The sequence below is a fragment of the Pieris napi genome, chromosome 4 (assembly GCF_905475465.1).
Source record: "Pieris napi chromosome 4, ilPieNapi1.2, whole genome shotgun sequence".
Lineage (NCBI taxonomy): Eukaryota > Metazoa > Arthropoda > Insecta > Lepidoptera > Pieridae > Pieris > Pieris napi.
In genome coordinates this window covers 4,509,159-4,536,968 of record NC_062237.1, presented here as the reverse complement: position 1 = coordinate 4,536,968, position 27,810 = coordinate 4,509,159, and positions in this window count along the sequence as shown.

Here is a 27,810-nt window from a genome sequence, read left to right as displayed (position 1 = left end):
ACAATTGGGTCCGCTATCGCTATAGGGAGTTACAATTACGCTACAGGATACGATTGACGCGTAGGGTGTTTAAACACTCAGAACATTAGACTAGTTCATTAAGTTACTAAAAGAAGAACATAATCGAACATTAAATTGCCAATTTAATCAAATACCTCAATAAAATACCAGCGACCCAAATTCACACGGACGGCTGGCTTTTTAATACAAGATAAATATATCCCTTGTTACTTAGAGATAAGCGTTCTAGTTATTTTAGTTTATATAGATATTAGATACCTACGACTATCATCAAGTGCATTCACTCAACGCCATAATAATTTACGTAAATATATTTTATATAATTAGTAATGGCGGTTAGACCTAATTTTCTCAATAACCCTTTTATATAATAAAAATTATAGGTTCACACATAATTGTGTCATTTTAACGACATGTGTCTCGACTAACGACTTGCGGTGAGAAAATTATAACTTTAAGGCTCTATTGTACGTTATGTATTGTTTATGAAGCTCATCATGATTGAAGTAGACGGAATCTTCGAATAACAGTTATACAAAAAACCTGTGATGTTTTTGGCCCTACGGAAATAGGTACTCTAGAACGTCAATTAAACTTAAATCTAGTCGAGCTGTAAAGACCAGATTGTGACTTAGGAATAAAGATTGTGACTTAGGAATAAAAGTATGGACTAGTATTGCAATTTTCACCTACCTAAGATGTTCATTCTATGAAAAATTCAATAGATTAGTAATTTTATTATATAGTCTTTATGTATCTATTAAAAAATTATGTTATCTATCTAAAAACATAGATCAAAATCTTCTTGAAAAGAGGTTGTTGCGTTCTTTGAAAATTCGTTAGAACGGCATTCGAAATTTAAATTGTGGTCGTAAGTAACAAAAAGGATCTCGTATTTAGTTTTAAAATAACTCTCATGTTTTGTAACGCAAAAGTTTTTATAACTTCCGTAACTTATTCTGTCCAGTAATGAGTTCACAGACAATAAATGACCATAGACAAGACTAATTCGGAAACTTTATATATTTTCCTAGTTCTCGTCGCGGCTATTAATATGAAACAGTGTTTAATATCTGACATCTGTTACAAAAACTTTTATTATAAGACTAATCCATTGCACACAACCCCACTGGTAACGCACACATAAGCATGCCACTTAGTTTAGAAGTCTTATGATGCATTAAGGTAAGTAATAGGACAGTTTGGCAACGCTATAGTAATCTAGTCAAAGTATAAATACTTAGGTAAAATCTCAAATAGTCACGAGCACAATGGTATACCTAATGTAACTTTAAAATGGGACCTATTAAAAAACCAAATTTTTTGAAACATTCTTATTCATTAATTAACACTTCGTTGCATTAACAAATGGAACATAATTAAATTAAAATAAGGGCAACTGGCGGCCTTATCGCTTTCGAGTGATCTCTTCCAAGCAACCACTTTGAGAATTTTTTATTAAATTAGATAAGGTAAGCATACTTGCACTACTGTGCAAAAATACATAGACATAGACAAAACTAAACAGGAACGAAAAAAAAACTAAACTAAAAAGGATGCATTAAAAATAAAAAGTGCACATGAATCACGATCTTTTTGTAGCCTTTAAATTAAAACTTATAAAAATTAAATTTGTACGTTAAATTATTATTCTGTATTAAATACGATTGCTATTCATTAAACATGTTACACTTCGTTCCTACCATGCACTATATACTGAAAAATAGACTAATATTTTTCTGAATTACGATACATACTACCACACGACATCCCACCCTCGCCCACTCTCATCTACTACTTCTTAATTAAGTTAGCTTATGTAACGGAGATGGTCATTTAGATAACACTAACATTCAGTCCAAGTTAGGCTGCTTAGCACACTTAACGCCTCTGAACTTATCTCGCTGGAGTTAATTAGCAAAGTTCCAAGTTTATGATGTGGAACAGGTGCTGTGGTTGCAGTAAAGTTATAATTGAGTCTTTGGTCGCTAGACTGGCTTTAATATCCGCAATTAAGTATTATATTAACAGTTTCATTAGTGTATTGGTACATCCCGAGTGGGGCTTAAAATTAATAATTATTTATTTTCTCCCATATAACATTTGAAATAAACAGTACGATTACAGAGTATTAGTTTTATGTAAATAACCATATGTATTTTGTATTTTGCACTTGCTTACCTTATCTAATTTAATATATTTTCCCTTTTTATAACAGTGGTTGCCTAGAAGAGATCACTCGAAAGCGATGAGGCCGCCAGATGCCCTCCTTTTAATTTAATTTTTTATTATGTTATTGCAACGAAGTATTTGTAAATAAAATAAATTAAAAAGGTATTGGGAGACTGGTTTCCAAGCTAGGTAAGGACCTGATATGGATAACCAGGCTTCCATTCCACAGCAGTCATACTGAGTCATAATAAAAAACGTACATATATGAATAAGCAACAAAATTTAAAGTTTCTAAAAATGGATATAAACAAACTAATCAACAGTCAACTAGATTCCTACAGAAATAGAGTTGTATGGGTGTATGTGTGTGTGTATATGTGTGTGAGTGTGTGTATGTGAGTGAGAATTTGGGTGGGTGTGTGTGGGTTTGCACACGCTTGGGACCATGATATGTGGAAATTATTTTAATACATCTAGCAGATTTTTCAGATAAATTAGAAGAATTAAAACCAGTGGCGCTACAACCTCTTAGGTCTGGGCCTGACATTTTTGTATCTGTTTTGTGATTTCATTTGTTTTTGAAGTGAAACTTCTTTAGGCGCATGAGGGTAAAATTTTTACGGAACGTCGCGAAAATGTTATAGAGATTCTATTTTTAAAATTAAAATATGTATCGTTACGAGAATTTATGAAATATTAGTATTTTATATTTTATGCAAAATAATTTCTTAAAATCTCAAATGACGAATTGTAAATTAAAATGCCACGTGTTTTTAAAAATTTTAAAAATTAAATTTATAATTTGGATTAATTTCGACACTTTTAATATTTTAATAACAATTAATATCATTAAAATTCCTGGCATATTTTCCTTTTTCCCTCCCTCTATGTCTCGAAATCTAAAGTTTTAGATTTGTATAAATATGAATAAGACTTAAAAATTAGTTTACCAAAGAAGTATCACTTCTGACATGTGTACTTTGTATGCACGCATCTTTGTTTTCTAATAGGCAGTTCAGCCTGTTCTGTGATTCTGTGTCTGCCTAAGGCATGCCGGTTTGTCCGGAAAGTCCACTGGTGCACAGCAGTCGAACCTGCGACTTAAGGGATGAGAGTCACACGGTGAACCAACGGCCAACACATTTTAACACTTGAAAAGTTATCATTCATTGGTTACGGGACATCAAACATACTCGAAATGAGGTTTATGGACATCGGGATAAGCGTCGCGACTTAATCAAGGAACTTCCATCGATTTACAAGATTAATACCAATTCTAATCGAGTTTTCTCTCATTAAGTACCACGGTTACCGAGCCCTCTTTATTATGGAATAATACTGCGGGGTAATATCGTGGTATAGTTACTTAATCAATTCCTTTGTTGGTTGAATCGACCCCCGCCATGGGAGGGGTTGATTAAGAAGAATATTGCTTGATTACACTCTTGAAGTATGATGCTCGAAGATCTTCAACTGCGATGCCGGGATACTGGAAGCGACAATAGCTTTGTAGTGCATAGAACGTAGTTATGGTAAATATTGCAGTATGTTAATTATTAATATGTGAGTTTTAAATATTCTAAACCAAGAAAAAAATAGAAATATAAAAAATACTATAATAATGAAATGCTATATAATGTATACAATGGTAAATTGCTTATGCAATATTAAATGTCGAATTACATTTATACAGGACAAAAAGTTATCCTGAACATCACTTAGAATCTAAAAAGTAAATTTTTAATTTTTAATACATCCTTTTTAGGTCTAAGCCTCAGATTTTTGTATCTGTTTTATGATCATTTGTCAATCTAATAGGCTAGTAAGTGATGAGCCTCCTGTGCCTGATACACGCCGTCGACTTTTTGGGTCTAAGACAAGCCGGTTTCCTCACAAAGTTTTCCTTCACCGTTCGAGCGAATGTTAAATGCGCACATAGACAGAAATTCCATTGGCACACAGCCGGGCATCGAACCTACGACCTCGAGGATGAGTGTCGCATGCTGAAGCCACTAGGCCAACACAGCTCACTTGATAATTATAAATGAAAAACAAAATAATGTTTAATAATGTGTAAAAAAATCTAACTTATCTAGAAGCTTATATCAATGCATTGTCTTAGCGGCTAGGATATTTGTCGTCAATATATGTTTGTGTGTGCGTCTAATGAGTCTCCAACACCGATGAATGTCGATACTAGAGAACTAATATCATTCATTTACTGGATGTTGCAATTTATTCGATTACAGTTTGTGATCACATACATATTTTATTATTTATGTATAAAAACATTTATTGTAAGTATTGTAGACTTTTCTTTAAGTATAGTTTAATTTATATTAATATGTAGCTGTAATTTTAACTTTCGTAAAATTCAAAAGATACATTGCATTATAGGTTTTCGTTTAATTATATTTATTATTTTGCAATTATGAATTTATAAACAAAAAACTGTCCCAACATAATTATTTTTGTTGTTTTTTATTTATTTCGAATTTTTTTTTGTTTGAGCTATTGAAAAATAATTTAGGTGTGTTACAAGATAGTTAATCCGAAATTTACCAAGGTAAATAGCTTATAAACTAAGGAAGTGTTTAAAATACATTTGAATTTATAATTCTTCTAATATTTTTTAAAATTCATTAAAAGTTCAATTTTTGTTTTCGACTTCTCTAATATTATGAAAAAATGTTGTACCTATCGGTTTTATGTCAAATAGGACTATAATATTTTATGTTAAGGCTAATTAATAAATTTTTAAAGATATACCCAAAGATTCCCTAAAAAGCGTTCGTTTTCCTCGCTTTCCACTTGACACTCTTTTTTGAGACACCCTGTATAAATAAAAATATGATGCTAAGCTCAAACCTCGAAGGTGGCTTTAATTCAAGTATTTTTTCTTTTAAACTCTGAGGAAGGTTTTGGAGAGAACTCTTGGAAACAGCTTTTAATAAAAATTATCAGACTTAAATATAAATTGTAACTAAAACAAATATTAATTATTTCAAACAAAAAAAAACGAATATTCATAAAACATTATTAAAATCTCCAAATCATTCCAAGTTCAAATTGTGTTCTCAAAAATCTCTCGACAAAGAGCGCTAAATGTGCGTGGAGATTACTCCGATCGTCTTTGTACCGAGTCTTATCTCTAAGCTGAGAAATCTTGCTAACGACGTCCACTCATCTCAGTTGAGTACAATGGTCGACGAATTGAAACTACGGTTAGACAAAGCCAATATGTGGGGACGTTCAAAAGGCGCAAATCGCCCTTAACGATTGACCGTTTTTCCTCCTGATAATTCTGTCGGCGCTCTTGTGTTTCTCTTAATTGTGCTTTTGTTTTGTCGTATGCAAAATGGGGTTTTAAATGTTTCCCACTCACATATTTGCTATGGAGAGAAGAGTATTGTTTATTATTAAAAGTATTTCTATGTAACTATTAGAAACATTTTTTCTTAGTCTCTACAGAAAGTGTCTTATTTCATGTCTGGCTTAATTAAGTCTTCAAGAGTACGTCTACAAGTTTCGTTTAATAATAGAAAAAATAATCTAAGCAATGCGAGTTGAACCTATTTAGTCAACAGATGAAGAAAACAATGTTTACTATACAAATTCTGGGATGTATCCGGTTCTGTTTTAACGTAATTTATTTAAACAAACTACAATTGCACTTAAATTAAAAATGGATTTAATTTTCATATAAAATTGCATATAAAATCGTAACAAAAAGCGATGCAATAAACAATTTCAACATAATCAAACATCAGATAAAAATTCATTATAAGCGGACAGAGTGGCCTCGGTGCGCTTTGTAATTAAAGTGTTATTAGCGAAATTAAAATAATATCGAGGTGGGCGACCGAAATCCGTGGAAGGCCACCGCACTGTGGCTAATGAGAAATAAATTGTCGTCGTGCACAGTAATTAGTGCGTTTGCTCATTTAAAAAGCGTGACGTGGACTGAGATTGACTTAAATTACTTTAAGCTATGAATCCACGTTTGTCTAAGAGCGTCGGTCTGTATGATTTTGAATTACTAGAAATACGCTCCATAATAACTGAGCAGTGTTGGCCTAGTGGCTTCAGCGTGAGACTCTCATCCCTGAGGTCGTAGGTTCGATCCCCGGCTGTGCACCAATGGACTTTCTTTCTATGTGAGCATATAACATTCGCTCGAACGGTGAAGGAAAACATCGTGAGGAAATCGACATGTCTTAGACCCAAAAAGTCGACGGCGTGTGTCAGGCACTGGAAGCTGATCTACTTGCGTATTTAATTGAAAAATGATCATGAAACAGATTCAGAAATCTGAGGCCCAGACCTAAAGAGGTTGTAGCCACTGATTATTATTATAAATAACTGTTAGGGTAAGATTTGGTTGAGACTTGGTGAACTCAGATTAGCATCCTTGAGTCAAACGCGTATTGGATGTTGACATATGGAATTCATGGTCACACTATATCTATTGGCTATGAAATTAAAGAAAATTTTCCCCAATTTTTTTGTCTTGTCTCGTAGTTTGAAAAGGTCAGAACATTGGGATCTTTCCACTTTCATATTACAAGGACTAAAATCTGTAAAATTACTTTTTGTAATGTTTTTTAAGGTAATTTTCGAACAAAGTTTAATTAAAAGTATTTTAACGTTCACTATTTGCGGTCGTTGCTTGGTATTACGTACATGGTCTAAAATGTGGAGGGCCTGTGGTCGATTTAAGGCAAAAAGGTTCTTTATTCTTAAGCCTAATAGCCAACACAAGCCCCTTTCTATCCCTATCCATAGTTATCTTCTATAATAAATTCTTTATTTTTCTTTTTTTATTCAATTCTTTGCCAAGAACTTAGAGCTTAGCTCAACAACTACATACACGTTACTTAATAGAGATACAATAATTAATCACACAATACAAACAGTACCGGAGGTCGTGAATGGAAACATCGCTTAGGGGGATATTTATTAAAATGTTTAATTACAGGAACGGTTAGCGGACGTAATCATTGAGGTAGTGTGTGCTACGGTTTATCTAAATATTATAATTACGGAATGAAATTACACATAAGTACAGCCATCATATGTAATTATGAACAAAGTTATCAAGGCTTGTCTTTTGTTATTAATCGTTTTAGTGACGATTATGTTTAACCATTAAATACGGTTTGTTTGTTTGCGGGAAATCTGCAGATAGATAGGAAAATATACTGCAAATCCAAAGGTGACGAATGTCGGGAATCTAGATGTCAAAACCCAAGAGCACCCAACCGCGAACCATACCATACAACAAAAAAGTTTAAGCAAAGATGAAAATTTGAGAACAACGTTTTTTATTAAAATCACCTGATGTTAAGTGCTACCGCCGCCCATGGACAATCAATGCCAGAGGGCTCGCGAGTGCGTTACCGGCCTTTTAAGAATTGGCTCTTTTCTTAAAGTACCACATCCTTAGAGTAAAAACTAACATAATTCAGAAGCAATAAGTTGGTTATTAATGGCCAATATACAAAGTTTAAGACAGGATAAATGAACATATTTATGTATATATATATATATATATATTGTATAATGTATATAACTTACAAAAACAATGGAACTTTGTGGTGTGGAGGAGGTTTCTAATTTCGAAACTCGAATTAATAATTACGTACATCTGTCATCAAAAATATGACATCCATTGAACAATATGTGAAATCACTGTAATTATAGTGAATTACTGTTACACATACAATGACGACAATTATCGCTCGCCGTGACTGAAATAGTTAAGGGACGCATTCAAAATAGAACGGATGGACGAAAAATTGTTGCAATACATTGTTTCTTATAATTGCTTATAGTCGTGAATGTGTATCACTAGTTGTATGTAATGGTTGAGTGGCACAGCACTGTATACACAAGTATACAGTTAAACACGTAAAAACGTGTTTTAATTATAGCAAATAGGTACTTAATTTTTAATTGTCATCATTAATTGTTTAAGAAGTGATGAGAAACAATATTGGTTGCAGTTCCCTACTAGAGTTCGTAAGATTTGGATATTAAATTGGAAGATCTTTGCCAGTTCTTCTCGTCCGTTCTACACCCTCGATTTGAGAACTGACAGATTAAACTTACGTAATTTTTCGTTGTCATAATTGTATTAGAAAGTGACGAGGAACAATATTGGTTGCAGTTCCTTACTACATTTTGTAAGATTTGGCGATTAAATTGGAAGATCTTTTGCCAGTTCTTCTCGTCCGTTCTACACCCATGATATGAGAACTGACAAGTTAAACTTACTTAATTTTTCGTGGTCATAATTGCCTTTGGAAGTGACGAGGAACAATATTGGTTGCAGTTCCTTACTAGATTTTGTAAGATTTGGCGATTAAATTGGAAGATCTTTTGCTAGTTCTTCTCGTCCGTTCTCACCCTTAATTTGAGAACTGACAGGTTAAACTTACATAATTCTTTGTTGTCATAATAGCATTAGAAAGTGACGAGGAATAATATTGGTTGCAGTTCCTTACTAGAGTTTGTAAGATTTGGCGATTAAATTGAAAGATCTTTGGCCAGTTCCTCTAATCCATTCTCACCCTTGATTTGAGAACTGATAGGTTAAACTTACTTATTTTTGCGTAGTCATAATTGCATTTGGAAGTGACGATTAGCAATATTGGTTGCAGTTCCTTACTAGATATGAAATTTGACGATTAAATTAGAAGATTTTTTGCCAGTACTTCTCGTCGTTTCTACAACCTTGATTTGACAACTGATAGTAATTGTAATTTTAGAAACATAAATTTTTTAATTCAAGAAATAATAATATAAAATTTCCAACATATTATAATGAATGAATTCAATGGGGTGAGGATGTTATTCGAGATTCGTCGATTTTCGTTCAATTCGTGAGCTTCATTTAATTGTGATGTTAAATCATACGTTCGAATTTCAAATACATATAACATTTACAATAGGTGTTGATGTCTAAATAGTAGTTTGATAAACTCGTACATATTCGTATACAAGCTAAACACAAACGCAACTCGCAACTAAATTCAGATACACGAGAAACTTTCAGCACAAAACTGCAAAGTAACATTTCAATGCATTAAACCCTATTTTTAACATAAATAACATAAAACGAAGACATGCATATCGCATTAGTAGCGTCAGAAACAGAAAAGTTCGCATTCCATAGAGATAACCCTAGCTCTCGCAATATTTCAGCCGGCGTCGTGTCGATGACACGGCATTGTAAAATATCGACCACTGTTCGAGGTGCAAACAACTCACTAGGCACGCCTACGGGCTAGTATCTCAACAAAAAAGACGTCCACGGCACACTAGGACGTAATATAGCACAATTTTTATCTCGCAGATTTATACTCGCAACACGGGAGTCGCTCAGGGTTGCATTCTGGCGCCTGTGTGCGTGATGCTGTACGCTTGCGAGATGCGAGCGCGAATTTTGCATATGTGTAATGTTTCGAGATATTCAGGTGACAGAGGCGATATGTGGGCGGGGCCAAGGGAGGGGTGAGACCTATCGGAAAGAGATGGCGGACTTGCTATGATAATGATGTTATTGCTTTCTTGATGTTCGCTCTTAGTTTTATTATTTCTCGATCTACTTATAAGGCGATATAAACGTTAAGTGTGAGCGCTTATAAAATACATTTATTGTGTCGTTACAACGGCTGGACTGGAATGCAATGGAGATAACAGATTAAAATTCTCTGATTCTGTTTTCTGCGATGAAGGTGCAATGGCAGATACTGGAATGATACACTACGCTTGTAATATTGCATCAAAACAAACAATAAACATCGTAGGCCTGCTGTGCATCTTGCTTATAAATATTACTATGGAAATCAAATCGATAAGCTTAAAAGTCATATAATATATATCATCATTGTTTGATTTCCTTTTGATACGATAAATTTTAGTTGCAAAGCTTTCAAAAGAAAGAAATTCAAAAGTTGATTTTCAATTCGAAACAGAAATCACATCCATAGACAAATATATGGTATTTTATAATCTATGTAAATGATGTTATGGTCTTAGTCATAAACATAAAGCTACTGCAATACAAGCATTCACACAGTCACACAAAACAAAGTCAGTTCTGAAGCACGCGTAACTCATTTTGCCATTACCGCTCAGTATTTTTACCATTCGACAGTCCGAACAATGTCCAATGTTGCCAACAAATGGACATTGTTGTATTGTTTCTTTAATTTTTTTTCGTCTTAAAAATCTTCGACTGTGGCCACCCCAGTGGCCTGCGCATCCCAACATTTCGCCACTAAAACTTTGATTTACGACTTTCGCTCGGCGAACGCGCACTAAAACGGCACTTACGTCACTTTCAATTTTAAAGGTGGCCTGTTGTCAGACCTATGCGTAATAAAGTTTTTATGTGAATCACTCTGAAAATATTTGTTCGATTTAATTATAGAACTATCAGGTTACAGTGGTAAGTTCCTATATAATAATTGAATAAACAGCCAATTATGACCCACTGAATTTTATTAGTTAAAACAAGTTTTACAATAACTACTACAGACTGTAGTAACGGTGCTAAAATTTACGGTATCATAGACTGTAGTAACAAATACGGTACTAAACTTTAGTTACAATGAAATAGTTTGTTTATAATAGGTACCATATTATAAGGCCAAATAAATTTTTTGTGTTGACTATTGCGTCACTCCCTAATTTTGAATATACAAATCGAGTAAAATACTAAATACTTCAAAACCAGGGACGGTTAACTTCTTTAACTCCTAAAACAGCAAACATTTATTTTAAAATCTTTTACACTATATTATGCTGACACAAATTTTCGAAGAAGTGTAGCAAAAAAATCAAACACACACACATGTTTTAATGACTCGTTTAGAAAATACCATAGATTTAACATAGGTGATTAGACTGAATATAATTCAACTAATTAATTTAATATTTAAATCCTAAACATAACAATCAAATATACAGTATGTATAATTTCTTAACCTACATAGTAATAATAAAAATATAAATAACAATAATTACAAATAATATTCAAGTTAATATTATATAATATATTTTCTATATAAAATTATTGTAACAGTACGGTGTAAAAGCACCCCAGTTAACTTGCCTTTTAACCGCTCGCTGTAAAACTGTTTGGGTCGCGATTGTCCGTGTTACGCACTAAAGCATTCCATTCTTAAACAGAACTAATACCTTATATTTTAAATATGACTTTTATTTAGTACTTCGCTGAGAAAATATCGCTAGATACTAATAAAACATGTCGAAATAAAACACTCAGAATTAACGTCATAATCGAATTATTTGCAGCTTAGTGATTCAATAAATATTGTTTATTTATTGCTGGCTTTAAAATTCGTCTTAAATATGTATTTTATTTTTAATACCTCAGTAGATGCAAGAGCAAAACAAATGCTTGGGTATTCACTGCTGTTTATACTTCAAGAATTTTAATGAAGTTTGTGAAAAACTAATAGTGTTTATTTCGTAATCGTATAGCTAACAAAAATTATACAAACAATTACACAATAGCCAAAAATGGAATACATCATATTTACAAAAAGGTTAAAACATTTACGAAGGGGGAAAAACAATAAAAAATATTCAATACATTTAACTAATTAATACCTAATTTGGCTGTGTTGTGTGATGGTGTAAAAGGGAGGTTACGTGAAGGTGTGTGCTCAAGATGCAGGTTTTTAAGCGTAGGATTCTGATCCTGAGATCCTGCGTTTGAGTCCTATTGAATAAAGAATGTATTCAAGTCAAGTCAAGTCAAAATCATTTAATCATACAGGCAACACAATGTACACTTATGAACGTGAAAAAAATGAAATGTATATGAAATGCTTCTAACTTTACATTTAGTGCCAGTTTTCAAATCAAGGGCGTAGAACGGAAGAGAAGAACTGGCAGTACTCTCCGCCACTCTTTTTTAATCGCCATGTTTTTTTTATGTACAATAAATACATTGTGAGGGAAACATCATATCTTAAACCAATAATTTGTTTCGGGCAACTTCTACTATTTCTGTAAAAATGAGCCAAAAAATCAACAGTAGTTACACTTCAACGTATTCCAAAACAAAACAAAAAATTCAATAATTGCTTTTGTATATAAGCCACTATTTAAAATTGAGTCACACACATGACACCTACAACAGCCGTCCCAAGGCAACATTAAATCCGGCATAATTCAAAATACTTATCACCAAGCCCCAACAAAACAAAATGAGCCCGGATGGGCCGTCATCTTGTATCTCATTGTGCCCTTTGTAATGGCCACTGAGGTATTTCTTAGTCTTCATTACAATATTAAAGGGCTGACAGACGATACAAGCTTCCGTTCGCCATATGGCCGATTTAATTTTTGTAACGGGTTCGGTGGACATTATAATGATTATAATCATTACCTGTTTTCTATAATCGGGATAGGGTTGGTTTACACTTTATTTGGGAATTTTATCGACCGTTTATAATTGAATGCCCACTGAAATAATGAATAAAGGTCTATCATGATAAAAAAAACAAAACTTTAGAGGTGTCAAGGGACACCCGAATGAACGAAATTCCTTTCAATTAATTTATATGTTAATTGGTATCATAACAGTATGATAGATTTTCTCGACACCAATCTTACGACGAAAAAAAAAGCCAACATCACGAGGTGCTCCAGGCGGTCACCCATCCAAGTACTGTCCTCACCCGTTGTTGCTTAACTTCGGTGATCGGACGAGAACCGGTGTATTACAATAGCAAATAGCAAAAAAGTGTCGTGACAACTTTTCGTAAGATTTTTTTCCGTCTAGCCCCCTTTCACAACGCGCGATAAGGAACTTCGTTCCAATAAACAGACAATGTCAGCTATACTTGATTAATTTGGAATATCACACTTATTGGTAAGTGACTTAAAGTGCTTAGCGGTTTAATAAAAACAATTATTAAACGTTTCTCAATACTTTATTATTTTATGCACAAGTAGGTGTCCTGTCCTAGAGCAGTGTTGGCCTAGGGGCTTCAGCGTGAGACTCTCATGCCTGGTTCGATCCCCAGCATCGACCATTGGACTTTCTTTCTATGTGCGCATTTAACATTTGCTCGAACGGTGAAGGAAAACATCGTGAGGAAACCGACGTGTCTTAGACCCAAAAAGTCGACGGCGTGTGTCAGGCACTGGAGGCTGATCACCTTGCCTATTAGATTTAAAAATGATAATGAAACAGATTCAGAAATCTGAGTCCAAGACCTAAAAGAGGTTGTAGCGCCACTGATTTATTCATTTTTTATATAATTGAATGCCCAGTGAAATAATATATTAATGTATATCTTGATATAAATAGAAACACACAAATACAGTTCTACTTGATTAATTTGGAATATCACACTTATTGGTAAGTGACATAAAGAGGCCCTTTCGGTCTTGGATTCAGATTTCATAGGTTTTCTCAATATTTATAAATTTATACACAAGTCATCGATTTTGGTTGACATGCCGGTTTCACGATATTTGCCTTCACCGTAAACGAAATTTCATTTGTGCACACCCGTGATTCGAACGTACAACAGAAATGGGGGTCGCACGCTAAGCCACTATAGACCAACACTGCTCTTGCATAATTAAGATCGAAATAAATGTAATGAAACCTGTATTTCCGATAATTCCAAATTATATACATCATTTTTATAAGGAAAGAAAATAAAAACCTTCATTATATATAATAGAAATTGTTGGTTTTATATGTTGTTATAATAGAAATTATTGTTGTTGATGTTAGGTTAGAAAGAAAAAGCACCAACCCCCGAACTAGGATTCCCTGTGTTGCTTTTTTCTTCCATTTGACATACTTACTTGACATAATAATTTCTTTAAAAGTTTTATTGTTATACTCAAAAGTGTTATACTTACATTTTATATTTTGTTGCACAATGAATGTTTTCCGTTCCCGCATAGGACATGTTGAGAAGATATTGTTTAATATTGTTAGTTATTGTAATTTTTATTATAATAACACGTATTTCACGTTTTTAGCATCCCTACTTATAATACTATTTCTGCATGTCTCAGAACTCAAAAAAGTTCTATTATTATAATAAAAGCTTTTTATTTCAGAAGTTCATATTTAAATACATTTATATTTCTATGATCTCATTATATATAGATAGTGTTCCCTTTGTTGGCAAAGGCCTCCTCTAAATCTCGCCATGCCGTGCACTGTGCCACTCTCTGCCATGTACCAGCTAAGTATTTCTTTAATCTGGTCTATCCACTCGTGGACTTTGTGAGACTAACACCACTTAAAAACTTCCTATGGTGCTGGCACTATCGAAAAGCAGCTGTTTTGCTTTCGCCTTCTACTGGACCTACTGCTATATGCGTACCCTAGTAAGTGAACTATAGCGAAGTACGTACGAGTTATCTTGTCCTTTTTGTTTTGACCGAATAAAGAACTTAATTACGTATTCCATTTGGGACCGTCAATCATTCATTCATTAAATCGTTCTCATAGAAGCATAAACAAAAGCCTTTTCAAGAAGACAGGTACTCAAGACTGAATGTTGGGCGGTATCCCTCCATATGCATATAATTAAATCGGCTAACTTATAATTATTGCGTATTGTGTGTATAAACTGGAATGACGTCATAGCATAAGTAGGAATAATTACAGGGTGTATACGAATAACATCTATACAAAAAAGCCGGTCTTAATATTGTGCAATTGCGGGATAAAATAATAATTTTTAAAATACATTTATTAACAGCTGCATTATTACCTACTTATCCTTAAAACTGTAAATTAATACATAATTGATTTTAAGGTTTTAACTATCTATTTTAGATTTATTTATTTATTAAAACTTCATCACATAATATAGAATACATTTATATAATAAATCTATTCTAAAATACGGTAAATATAAAATATAATAAAATATTACTTCCACAAAAGAGAAAAAAACCAATTTTAGATTTTTAAGTTAAATTTTTTGATAATTTAAGTTTAATAAACCGTTATGACCGTTAACTCTTATAAAAAGATTACAAGCGTTACAAGAGTTACAAGCGTTATTCATAGATTTATTTCTGGATAAGGAAACATTGATACCTGGAAAATCAAGAAATGACTGGACATCTTCCAAGACTTTCGCATTACTTTATTAGTTATCTACACGTGTACACTAGTGATACACAACGAGCTAATAAATTATAGGATATTAAAATATCCTATATAAGGATATTTGAAGTGAAAACTTTTTTAACGGCGTTGCACACTTTTTTTGGAATGGGTAAAAAATATTAAACTCGCGTCAGGACACGTGACCTGATCGAAAATTCATAAGACGGATGTTTTTTTAAAGGATTATAAACCTTCGTGCTATATAGTTACGGTTTTAATTCATTTGTCTCTTTCCTCAGATACATTGATGCATATGGAATTGGACCTTAAGTTAATACATCAAGGTTTAATTTTGCTAAACGTCTAAAGCTTTTTTATTAACGATTTGGTCAGACTGATGCGAATAAAAAATGGCAACTTAAAAAATAGTGAATTTTCCTAATTGAATTATTTAATACTAATTTTAATTATTTTGTGTAGGTTTCGTAAGACGGATGGAGAGTAGACAGCTGGCGCGGCGTATTTAATGTAATATAAATTGTCATGTTTGTGTACGATAGCGCATATTGTATTCTACCACATAAATGATAGTACTTTTATACTGATAATTAAAGCAATTCGTGCAAAATAATTCCGTAACCATTCCTAAACATCAAAAATTCACAACGTTAATATTCAAGTTTTCACTTCTGCCGGCACTCTACGACCCGTCGTTTTTTTTTCAATACAAATCTATTCTGATCAGACAAACAAACTGTGAACAGTAGATTTTATTATAAGTATTGAATTTAATACACTTTAAACAATTCAGAAACACTAACAAAACAATCAACCATCACACACAAAAATACATACATCATCCGAGTCAAAACTTAGCGCTTGCATTCTCAAAGTTAAAATTGCACATTTATCTTGTATGAGCATGCGCTGGTCCATTAAGAGATTTTTCTGAATCATAAATCTCACTTCGCCTCATCTCGTTTCGATACAGATATGAAGTAAACATGAATAGCGTAGATCTTGGTGATAGCGATTTTGTTTCCAATATAAAGCAAGAAGCTTTGTAGGGGCTTTCGTTCTATTTATTTCTGTAGGCAAATAGTCAATAATTATGTAAATAGCTAATAAAGTAAAAATGGCTTTAAAACGATTTTATTTATCACCTACTTAGGTTTCTTTTCTCATGGACAATAATTTTAGATAATTTTACCGAATTAAAACGTTTTCAATTTTTTTTCAAATTTTCAAATTTCAATATATAATACTGTCTGGTAAGTGTGTTTTATGAACCTAAATAAAATACGATTTATGTAGGTACACATAACATACAACGATAATAGTAGTGAAATCTTTTTTGTAATAAATCTATAAATATTGTAAGATATAAGAATATCCATTACCACATTACACTCAGTCATTGCCGATGCTGCTGCCGAAAATATTGCCCTAAGGCTATGTTCACATGTAACGCGCGTTAACGCGCGTCAACGCGCGATCAAATTTGAAGAGCGTTCAGATGATGAGCGCTAACGCGCGTTGCGAGAGTACTCGTCAGTCTAGTTCGGTAGAACGAAGAAAATGGACGTGGAAGAGGCTATTATTTTGTGGTTATATTATATAGAAAAAAAAAACGTACACATTGGGTTCATCCAATTTTGAAAAAAAATACAAATTATATTATATTTGTTATACAAATTTGCTATATTCCAACTTGCTGGCCTTTTTTCTACTTCATCGATTAGTAAGTCGATGTCAATATCTTCAATTTCACTCATTTTAAATGCGAGAAAATATAATTACGAAAATTAACAAAATTACATGCGATCGCGATGAAAGCACGCGCTCATCTGAACAGCAAACGGACATTACATTAATATCAAAGCGCGCGTCAACGCGCGATCACCTGCGTCTAGAGACTTTTTCTCTGAGCGCCGCGTTGACGCGCGTTAACGCGCGTTCATGTGAACAGTTGTATGAAAATACCACAATATCTAGTCGCGCGATTTGAAAACGCGCGTCAAGTTTTTGCCATCTGAACATAGCCTAAATACTTCTTGCTATATCGCCGCCAATACTCAGCTCTCAGCAGTATTGAAAACGCGAGTGACTTATTTACATACTCATGCTGCCCACTTCCCTGACCTTAAGGACTGTGTAAATGTGAAGAAAGAATCAGTGGGTAAATATATTCCCGGACACACGAACATAGTGTCAAAACATTATAGAACACTAGGACTATTAATGAACATTACCTTAGTTTTAGCTATTTACTTGTATTGAGATAAAGTGAACATAATATTACTTATTCGCCATAATTATTTTATAGATTGTAATTCATGTATTTTCTTTTGTGAACTTTATTGTAGGAAAACAATTTCTATGACTAATAAATATATTGCTACTGTAAGATATCTAGTTAGATTTACTATTTTTATTTAGAGCGCTTAATATGTCATACGATTAAATAAATATACAACCATTATAATACATCCATTGTTTGTAGAAATAACACTATGTCAATTTATCACTGAACAAACGTTGTTCGTTAAATAATGAAAACGTTACATTTTGTACGTGAACTACAAATTTGAAGCAAACATTTTTTATTTCTGTGACTTGATTAGTTTATTTATATGGTCTACAATTCATCGTAGTTCCAAACATCGTAGCGTTGCTACGCAAGTTACCTCAATTCGCACTTGTTGTCTAAGGTGCCGGAATAATACAACAGCGTTGAGACTTGGACAGAGACAGAAAAAAACGTGGATTTCGTCATACAAGTGTTCACGCTGAGACTCGAAAATTTTACCCTAATTGGTGTCCTAAGTAGTTCTATATGCTTGACTCTTTGTTACTTAAAAACCAAATTAGTGTTGACATTTTCCTAAATTGTATTTACACGAAAATTATTTTTAAAATTAATACATAGTGATAAGTGGCTAAGTTGAAATATAAAGAAAAAATAAAATAAATACATCAGTGGCGCTACAACCTCTTTAGGTCTGGGCCTCAAATTTCTGAATCTGTTTCATGATCATGTGTCAATCTAATTGGCAAGTAGGTGATCAGCCTCCATTGCCTGACACAAGCCGTCGTGCGTGTAAGACATGTCGATTTCCTCACGATGTTTTCTTTCACCGTTCGAGCAAATGTTAATAGCGCACATAGAAAGAAAGTCCATTGGTGCACAGCTGGGGTCGAACCTACGAAATGCGAATCTCATCTCTGAGACTCGCACGCTATAGCCACTAGGCCAACCCTGCTCACTGAGATAAAGAGGGTAACATTTATGTTCTGAAGTGTGATGAAATACTGCAATAGTTTTTTTTTATGTAACTAAATCTCTTACCACTATCGGATACTTTAATCGCCCTAATTTATGTGAAATAATATCTCAAAAGACAATGCGAGTGGACATTAATGTCCTCAGCAAATTGAGAGTCTTAAGTGCCTCTAACACCGTGACCATAAACAATACTCATCGCAGTTTCAGGCAAAACATCGCTCGACGCTATAATTTTTCCACATTCATACAATAAGGGCCGCAGTCAATGAGTCTAGCCTTATACTTGTACAAGTAAACTTTATACACTCACATACGCACACCCCACTCGTTTAAGCTTCAAGACCGCGTGCAGAAAGCTCACGGACGCACACATCGACGCGTGGCCGGCGCCCTAAGCTGTGGTCAGTACTATCGCAAACTGTGTGATGGACACACGAAAAACGAGCTGAAAACCGTACGAAAAATTCATGAAAACAAAGTAAAAACCGCGGAGAAGTCATCGCGAAAGCGCTGAGATCACGTGCGCACTGCATATGTAAATGTAACTGTGCCTGTGTTCATACTTTATGATCTGTCAAAACTCGGATACATGTGACGTTTCGTATCTGAAGTGTAAACAAAAGTTGAAAATTTATTTAAACGTTATTAACGGCGTGCGATGCGGGAGTTACGTGAAATATGAACTTGAATATGTTAAATTAATCGCTCTGCAAAGTGTCGCAACGGAAGAGCGTTTTGTTTGGATTATTTTGAATGAGTAAGTAATGAGTATGATTTGTTATAGATCAGAGGAGTGCGAATACGGAATGTTTACTTAATAGCATGTAGTTAATACCGGTCAGAGCTAAGGGGTTTTGCGATTCTTTATAAATGCTATGCTGAGTATTTGAATGATATTAATTAATACATCCCGAGATGTTTATTAACACTTTAATACTTGGAACTTCAAATTTAGTATTAGTCTAACAATAAAGTAGATTAGTCTTTCTAACCCTTAAAGTTACTATTAATAACGTAGAAATTCATTTGTTTATCATCACAAGTGTCAAAATTCAATACATTCTTGGGAAACACAATAGCCCTATTATCCAAATGATATGCAGACAAAATTGATCCCTAATGACTTAAATTCTAATATAATACACACACACCTTCGCATAAATATAACATAAGTAAGTTAATAAGCAAAGTTATAACATGGATGTAATCAGTAATTCTTCATTTGCGGACAATGTGGTAATCCTATAGCCCTCGCTAATCCTTAAGGGTGACGTCCGTTTACCAAACCCCGCGTTAGGGTTGCTACGGATAACTTACACTTGGACACTCAGCTGTTTCCATATACATTACGTATAGTATCGAAGTAAACATTCGGAAATTGGTACAATATTTTTGTAAGGTAATCAAGGATAGAATACAGGCATGTCCTACCATTGCACTGGCATTTATTTGTAAAATAATTTAGAAATAAATATGAACTGTGCAATATAGTAGCATTCTAACGATGTTAAAATAATTCCAAACAGTGCAATAATTTTAGAGGGAACATAGAAGTATACAAATACTTCATCTATATAATATTCAGATATTTTTATTCCACATCTAGTAATATAATGTTCTAACATTGTGAATATGAAAGAATTGTGTAATGTGAGAAATTTTTATTAATTTCTTTAAAAAATTGCATTTTTAAACTTTTTTTTATTTACGTAACACGAGGCAAACGGGCAGGAGGCTGATGTTAAGTGATACCGCCCCGCCGCCCATGGACACATTGCCAGAAGGCTCGCAAGTGTCATTTAAGATTGGTATGCTCATGAGCCTAAGTAAGGTAGGAGCCTAAGTCGATTAGGTTCGGAAATACTTCAGTGGGCAGCTAGAGGTGGTGCGCGGCAAAAAAAACTTTTATTTACTTTATGGGTGTGTGAAACATATAAGGGTCTATATAGATATTTGAGGTCTAAAAGAATATTCCAAGTGCCTTGAAATCGGTACTCACGAGCGACGTAAATAAAAAATACCATACAAAATGCATTGTTTAAAGGTAATTTGAAACAAAGTTTTCTTTGACTTAGAATACAAACTTCTACTGATACACACTATTGAACTTGACATTCGATTGCATGGTAACCCTTTCAACTCTGCCCGCGGCGGAACGTCAACAATCATTTTTTTGAACTTTGCTACTATTAATAACTAGATTTTGTCAATTTTTTTTAAATGTCTATTTGATACATATTACACATGACAACTATCAAATTTATTTAAAGATTATTTAGAATTTATAGAAATTAAACTATAGTCCTGACAGAAAACAATAGCAAAGTATTACAGTCCCAATTAACAGACCTTAAGATCTTATTAGAACAAAAACCATTTACAAAGATTAGGTCATATTCCATACAAAGCAAAGCTATACATTATTACCTTTATTGAGTTTTCCCGCTTGTTTAATAATCAATTATTATTAAAATGAATTTCAAATTCTAATATATTAATATGGTTATAGGTTGACTTTACTCTTGACTGTTTAGTCGAGCTTCTTCCTCAAATGGAATTGTTTCCAGTTCCATAGTACTGATTGCTAATTGTTATATATGCAGGATAACAATGTACCAAGTGTGTACTTATTTAAAGACCAGACAGAGCCCTTACTTTAACTTGCAATACCGGGACCCCGATTTCGATGATGAGTTTTTATTACACGCGATTCCAAGAATGCGCCATCAACGCTACGGATATTGAGAGAACTACATCGCACTTGCATACAAAACGAATACCCTTTTGGAAGTTGTAGAGTACGGACGCAGTTCAGACCAACTTCTTTAGAGACTTCATAAAATTCTTTCCTATTTTCAATTATGTATATAATTGTTTTCCTTACTTTCTTCTTATTGTTTTGCTTTAAATTTAGCGGTTTAGAAGTATAGCGTCACGTGGTGTTAGTTCCTAATCTGACGTTCGTCTAAGTGGCTCACAGACGCGCCGGCATTCTCTTAATTTCTTAACCGCTACCCTCACGCAGAGATGAAATTAAGAAAACATCCCCCGCATTAAGCGTTTACTATCCTATATTCATGGATATAGTATATAGTGTGTTTTGGGGAAGCGTTGTACACATAGAAACTATATTTATTAATATTCTTAACCTTTTTTAAGAAGTACAAGCTTTACCAAAAGCTTATTTTTTAGATATTGTAGCGAAATAGTGACATTTAATTGTATTATTTATATTTTAATAAATTAATTAAATATAACAGGCCTCACATGGCAAGGCTAAGTTTTGTTTCATAATTGACACAATTGTTTAAGATCTGCTTCTAAATGCTTGTTCTTTTTGTACTTTGATAAGGACCAAAGAGGAGGTGTATATATTAGAAATTCATTTTCATATTGGAAATTTAGTAAGTTGGCACTATTATTAGTAAGGAAGTGAAGATTCTAACTTGATACATTTGCACATAACATAAAACGAACTCGACAGAATGAATTTAATTAAACTCAGCGTAAGAAAACTAATTCAATTCGCCAGCTTAATGAATTTTACATTTTCCTTAGCAAGCATGATATTATCGGAAAATTTTCATGGCACTATTTTGCTGGGAAAACTTAAGCGTCGACGTCTTAGCGTCCAGCCACGAAAGCAATAAAGAGCACAAGCTTCCACGTTCATTAATTAACCCCCAACGTCTCCATCTCGTTCGCACTTAGGCAAACTACTTGTAAATGAGCAGCCATCTCGCTCCCACAAGCTTTGCGCAAAAATTAACTACATGTTCTGTAGCTGTGCCCTCACACGTCTATGCAATGCATATGCACATGCTACAACGACCGAGCAACGTCTCAAGCGAAAATAAACACGGAAAATTCGCATGAATTTCTATAAAAATAAGATATAGTTTTCTTCGTATTAATTTAGTTTCGCAATTAACTCCGCATACAGACTTCGGTCACGTGTGCTTAGTTTCCTATCCTTGTGTAATAAATCTTGTAGTCCTCGTAATTACAATGTTCTTGTCTGTTGTGTGTTTTCATTAAGGCGAGACACTTAGTGTTGAATCAAACGTACATACGTTCTTTATCAATATTCATGAATTTTGTGAGACTTGTAAAAAATATATTCTCAAAGTAAGACAAACTACGTAATCTCTACAATCTATCAGGTGTACGTGAAGTAATTATGATCACATCCCTCACCTTATACACATCTTCTAAACATCTCATCCGGTGTCGTTTCTCCGACGACGGCGATAAATTTATTTTCATCCTTTTCCATGCGCCGCGCAGTCTAATTTGCGTACCAACGACAATAAACCCAAGAATTGATATTACAAACTTTACTCCCCGCATTCGATATTTGAATGTTACAGAAGCTTCGATTGTCTTCAATTTTGAGAGATTAAAAATTTAAAATTCTAATTCGGAATGCAGTGTCAAATTTGCGTAACGTATTCCGTCCCTGTCGCTCAGGCTGGGCGTCGGCGCGCGCCTGGGCGGGCGGTATGCAAATGCTAGGTGCGGTGGTGAGGGCCGCCGCTGTGTGGGTGCCTTGTACCATTGGCCGCACTAGAACGGCCAACTTCGGCACCAGTTACGGTTGTTTTTCGTTCCACTTCTAATTAACTTCCGTATATTCTTGAAGTAACTTTTCTCATCTCGCCCTCGCAGTTTTTGTTTCGTTTGTTATCGTTAAGGTGAAATACTTGCGTGTTATGCAAAAATGCGCTCTAGAAATATTTTCGCGTGCGGCAAGTGTTTATTTTGAAAAGCGAGCGTGACTAGTTTCGGTCTAATGTATGTAAATACGGTTAGTCAGCCGCTATCAGCGTTTTAAGCGCAAACCTGACGTCAGTTCTTAGTGTCACAATGTTTACAAGTGATTTCTGAATGCGAAGGCATTAACGAACGCCATAATCGGGGCCCGAGTTACTAACTCTGTTAAAATGTTACTTTTATTGCTTAAAGAGTGAGATTTTACGAGCTTTAAAAATAAATTACTGGCCTCGGAAAGGTTAAATCGCAATTTCCAAGAGTTCGCGGGTGAATATTTTATTTCCGATTAGTTCTAAGACGAAGGTAAATAAACCTTTTTAATCTTGTTTTACCCAATAAGAATAAATTAATTTATATTTTTACTTTTTTGCATTCTCCCTTCGATAATAATAGCGCTATTAACGTTAATGTATTTTGTGGTAGTACTAAATAAAATTGATAGCGGCCGTTTAAAAAAATAATAAATTCACACATCGGTAAAGCAAGTGTGATGTCAAAATGCAAATTCCATATCCGGAGATGAAATTAAGTGAACGTTTTATTACGACATCAAACATCTTTAATTGCCTGTTTGACAGACATTAAGGCTCGGGTATCAGCCGGGTTTCGGGTGTGGTCAGAACAAAATTGAACATTGACAGTTCGCAATATAATTTTATAGTTTTCCCGAGGTGTTGTTTTTATTGTTCGGCCACTTTATCTGCTCGGCTGCAAATTAGAAAGTTTATGCATGTGCGAATGACCGACGAAATATCGTAAATGTCGAGATGCAATCGTTTTGCATACGGGTGAATTTTTAATTAGGCTCACAACTGATTTATTGGGCTTCGAAAACCTGAAGTGAGAATTCGCGATGTGAGATATTCCAATCAGAAGTCGGGCTCGCTGATTCATATTAATATACTAACAATGTTATAGTAAAAACTTGTCCCCAGTTGGTTTGAAACCTCAAAGGGTTCGCAAATCTTGCCAACTTTCACCTCATCGAGTGCATAAAACCTATTGTTAAATGAATATAATGTTGGTCAATTAGATTCTATTACATGTCGAACGGTAAATTGTAAAATCTCGCAACACTTTTGGCACAGATAGATGGGTATCTACGGCTTATTCTGTATTCCTATAGTGTTTACAAATGGGCCATTATTTTTGTCTTAATGCCAAAATGCATTTAAATAGAGGCCGTTGGCTCGGAAAGTATCGTTAGCAAAAAATATTTGCATTTTGCTTAATCGATCGAATAAAGACGTCATAATGTCATTTCGTGTACAAATTGAGGCAGAAACAATAAATCAAATAAAGAATGTTGGTTATGCTCAATATAATTGACATTTATTATAAAAGAAACCTGGTATGGCTACTATGAACGGGCTGAATGCCGACAGAGCTTGTTTCCTTAGTTAAAAAAGCAATCGTGATCGCTCTACACGGTTCCGATATTTTATCGATACATCGCTTTGATATAAAAAATCGTCGTGAATGGTAGGCGACGAATAATATTTACAGAATGCATTTTTGCATACACAATGCTCCTTTGTTTAGGAAAAGTATTTCACGTTGTCTTAAGTGATTTATTTTTATATGATTTATTATTTGTTGCTGAATTTTAAAGCAATTAATATTGCATTTAAACGATTCCTTTCTTCCAGTTAATAGTTTAAAGGAACACTTTTACGTGTTATCAGATAAAATAGTGTTTATTTGACTGTTTGTGAGCTGTGACTGAAGACGGATGGCACGTTTACTATGTTTCAACTATGTCCAGGTGCGTATAATTAATATTATATGTGTAAAATACAGAAATTAATTATCAAATGATTTATTAACTAGGTACTGAAACGAACTGGATGGTTTTTGGTCTGGAATGATTTAAAGATAACCTTTCGTCTTTTTCTATCGAACTGTGTTATTGTGTCGATGAAAATAAATAGATTGTACTCTACTCAATATTGTGCAACTGTTTTGATACTTTTATGAATAGTGTAAAGATTATACTAATTAATGAAGCTTTATAAAGTTACTTCTAAGTATTCACGGCCTCGTGATTACAGAATAAACAAATAATTAGGTTTGTAATTATTGTTATTCATAAATTGGACAGACAATATAATCGTGCGCCATCTTGCTAGCGGCGGTGGCCAAATGTTTCCGCTTTAATTTCTTCGATAATTTGGAATTTCCGCTCACAGCCAATCCGTCAGACCATAATTATATTATTTCGGCAATAAATTATCGAACTTTGGAAGAACTCAAAAACGTCTCTTCATTTTTGTTAGACCGCAGACCAGCTTGATTTGAATGTTAAAATTGCGTGGTATAATTATTTCTACTTTAATTTCTAAACCGGCTCGAACGTTTTAATATCTACATATATATATACTTATTTATTTTTTATATTATTTATTAAAGCTTACCACATCATACACAGTACTAAATCTACGGCATATTATACAAAATCTTCCATCTAAATAATGACAATTTAAGTAAACATAATGGTTACAAAAAAAAATATACAAGATAAAATGAGCATACAATAAAATTACCAGAAATTTTTGGTAAAGCAGAAAAAAAGTCATCAGCAAAACAGCGAATTAAGTTCGAGATAGGTCAACAATGCTTCCTCTAAAACCGATCAGCCACTACCGAATATATCCAATGTATACTTTGATACTAATATAAAGAAGAAAGAGTTCTACGTATGAAAAGCTTTAAATATTTGGACTTAACAATTTTCACTATTAGAATATATTAAGGAAGTATTAATAATGAAATGTCGAGACTATATTAAATGTATGTTGGTTAAGCATTTTCTATATCGATGAATTACTTTTAATTGGACTGGTAAGTTGTATCAGTTAGCATATTTTAAATGGCTATATATGGCATAGGTTACTAAATATTTTTTTATTTAACTTGATCAAAAAAAAGATAATAAAACTGCATCAATAAAGCTTAATCATATTTAAATCTTAACCGAAAAATTGTACTTACTTTTTAAAATAAATAAAATATTAATGTACTAATCAAGATGACCCGTGAATAAATAAAGATGAATTACAGCGCTTAAAATCTTCCAATAAAAATACTTGTATAATTAATTTTCTAAAGATATTCTAGTCAAACTAACTGAAACAATCCCTAACAGCTGCAACATTAAAAAATTAAACAGCATTGTATTTACAATTGTATATATTACACACATCTTGGCTAAAAGAAAAAACAATAAAGAAATTATTTATGAATTTGTAGTACTAATTTTAAAAACGTCCCAAGCCCCAAACAGAATCCCGCAGAGGAGAAATCTTATAATCTAAAGTTTACTACAAAATATTTATACAATACTCCTTTCACAAGTCCAGTACACATAAGAAAATCGATACGATAGTTTGATTCGATTAATTTGGCTGGAAATTAACACCACGGGTTAGCCGAGTATGGACGCCGTTGCCATGGCAACGCACCCTATACCCACTAATTACGACACACTGATTGCTTTTCGCTTTTTTCTGCCCCACAAGAATCTGCCACCCCTGCTAGTGTATCGATTTATACGTCACCCTAAAGAATTTATAATTTATGAAGATATTTATGAGGATATAGCGAATGTTATTTCTTGTCTTGTCAAAAACTGAGTTATTATGTTATTTAAAGGTCGTTACATTATAAATAAAAACAAGTAACATAAATTATTAGAGATACAATAAGTGCTATATCGCTAACAAGCTATCTATTCCAGACAACCCTAGAAAGGAAAATACAAAAAAAAGGAATAAGGGTAAATTGCAAGAAGTGCATAACCAAATCTACAAAACAAAATTACAAGTTACACTGTAGAATTACAATTACTAAACTTAATTGAAATAAAAGCTAATCTTACTGTTCATGAGTTAAAACTCAAAATGCAATAGGGTAGAGCGGGGCTAGTTGAGCATAGGGGCAAGTTGGGCAATCGAAATATCTCGGAAACTATTCACCTTACGCGGAAGTATCAAATAGCGAAAAGAAGGAGTCGTAGGAGGGGTAATCATCGCACGATAGCTAGTGGCAGCTCGACGAGTGAGTGAAGTGTCACGGCGTTTTGTTTATTTTGTGACCAAAAAGTAAAAACATTGTTTATCGCAAGTTTTCGTCTGTCTTTGTCTAATGTTCTCTGTTTTCAATCAGGACAGTGTTAATCTTCCAGAAGATTAATGTATTTTTGATTTGTAAATAGGATTTGGGTCTAATTCTAGGCATTTTTTTACAATCCCACTTTTCTTTTAAAATTCCGGGTTGGGGTAAGTTGAGCAGCTATAGCTCAACTAACTCCACGACTTAAACAACTGATGAGTAATGAATCTTTATATTTGTTTGGATGATTACAAGAGGAGGAGATGTTCTTACACTACTGAATACTTAAATAATGCTGCAAAGGCTGTCCACGATGAGG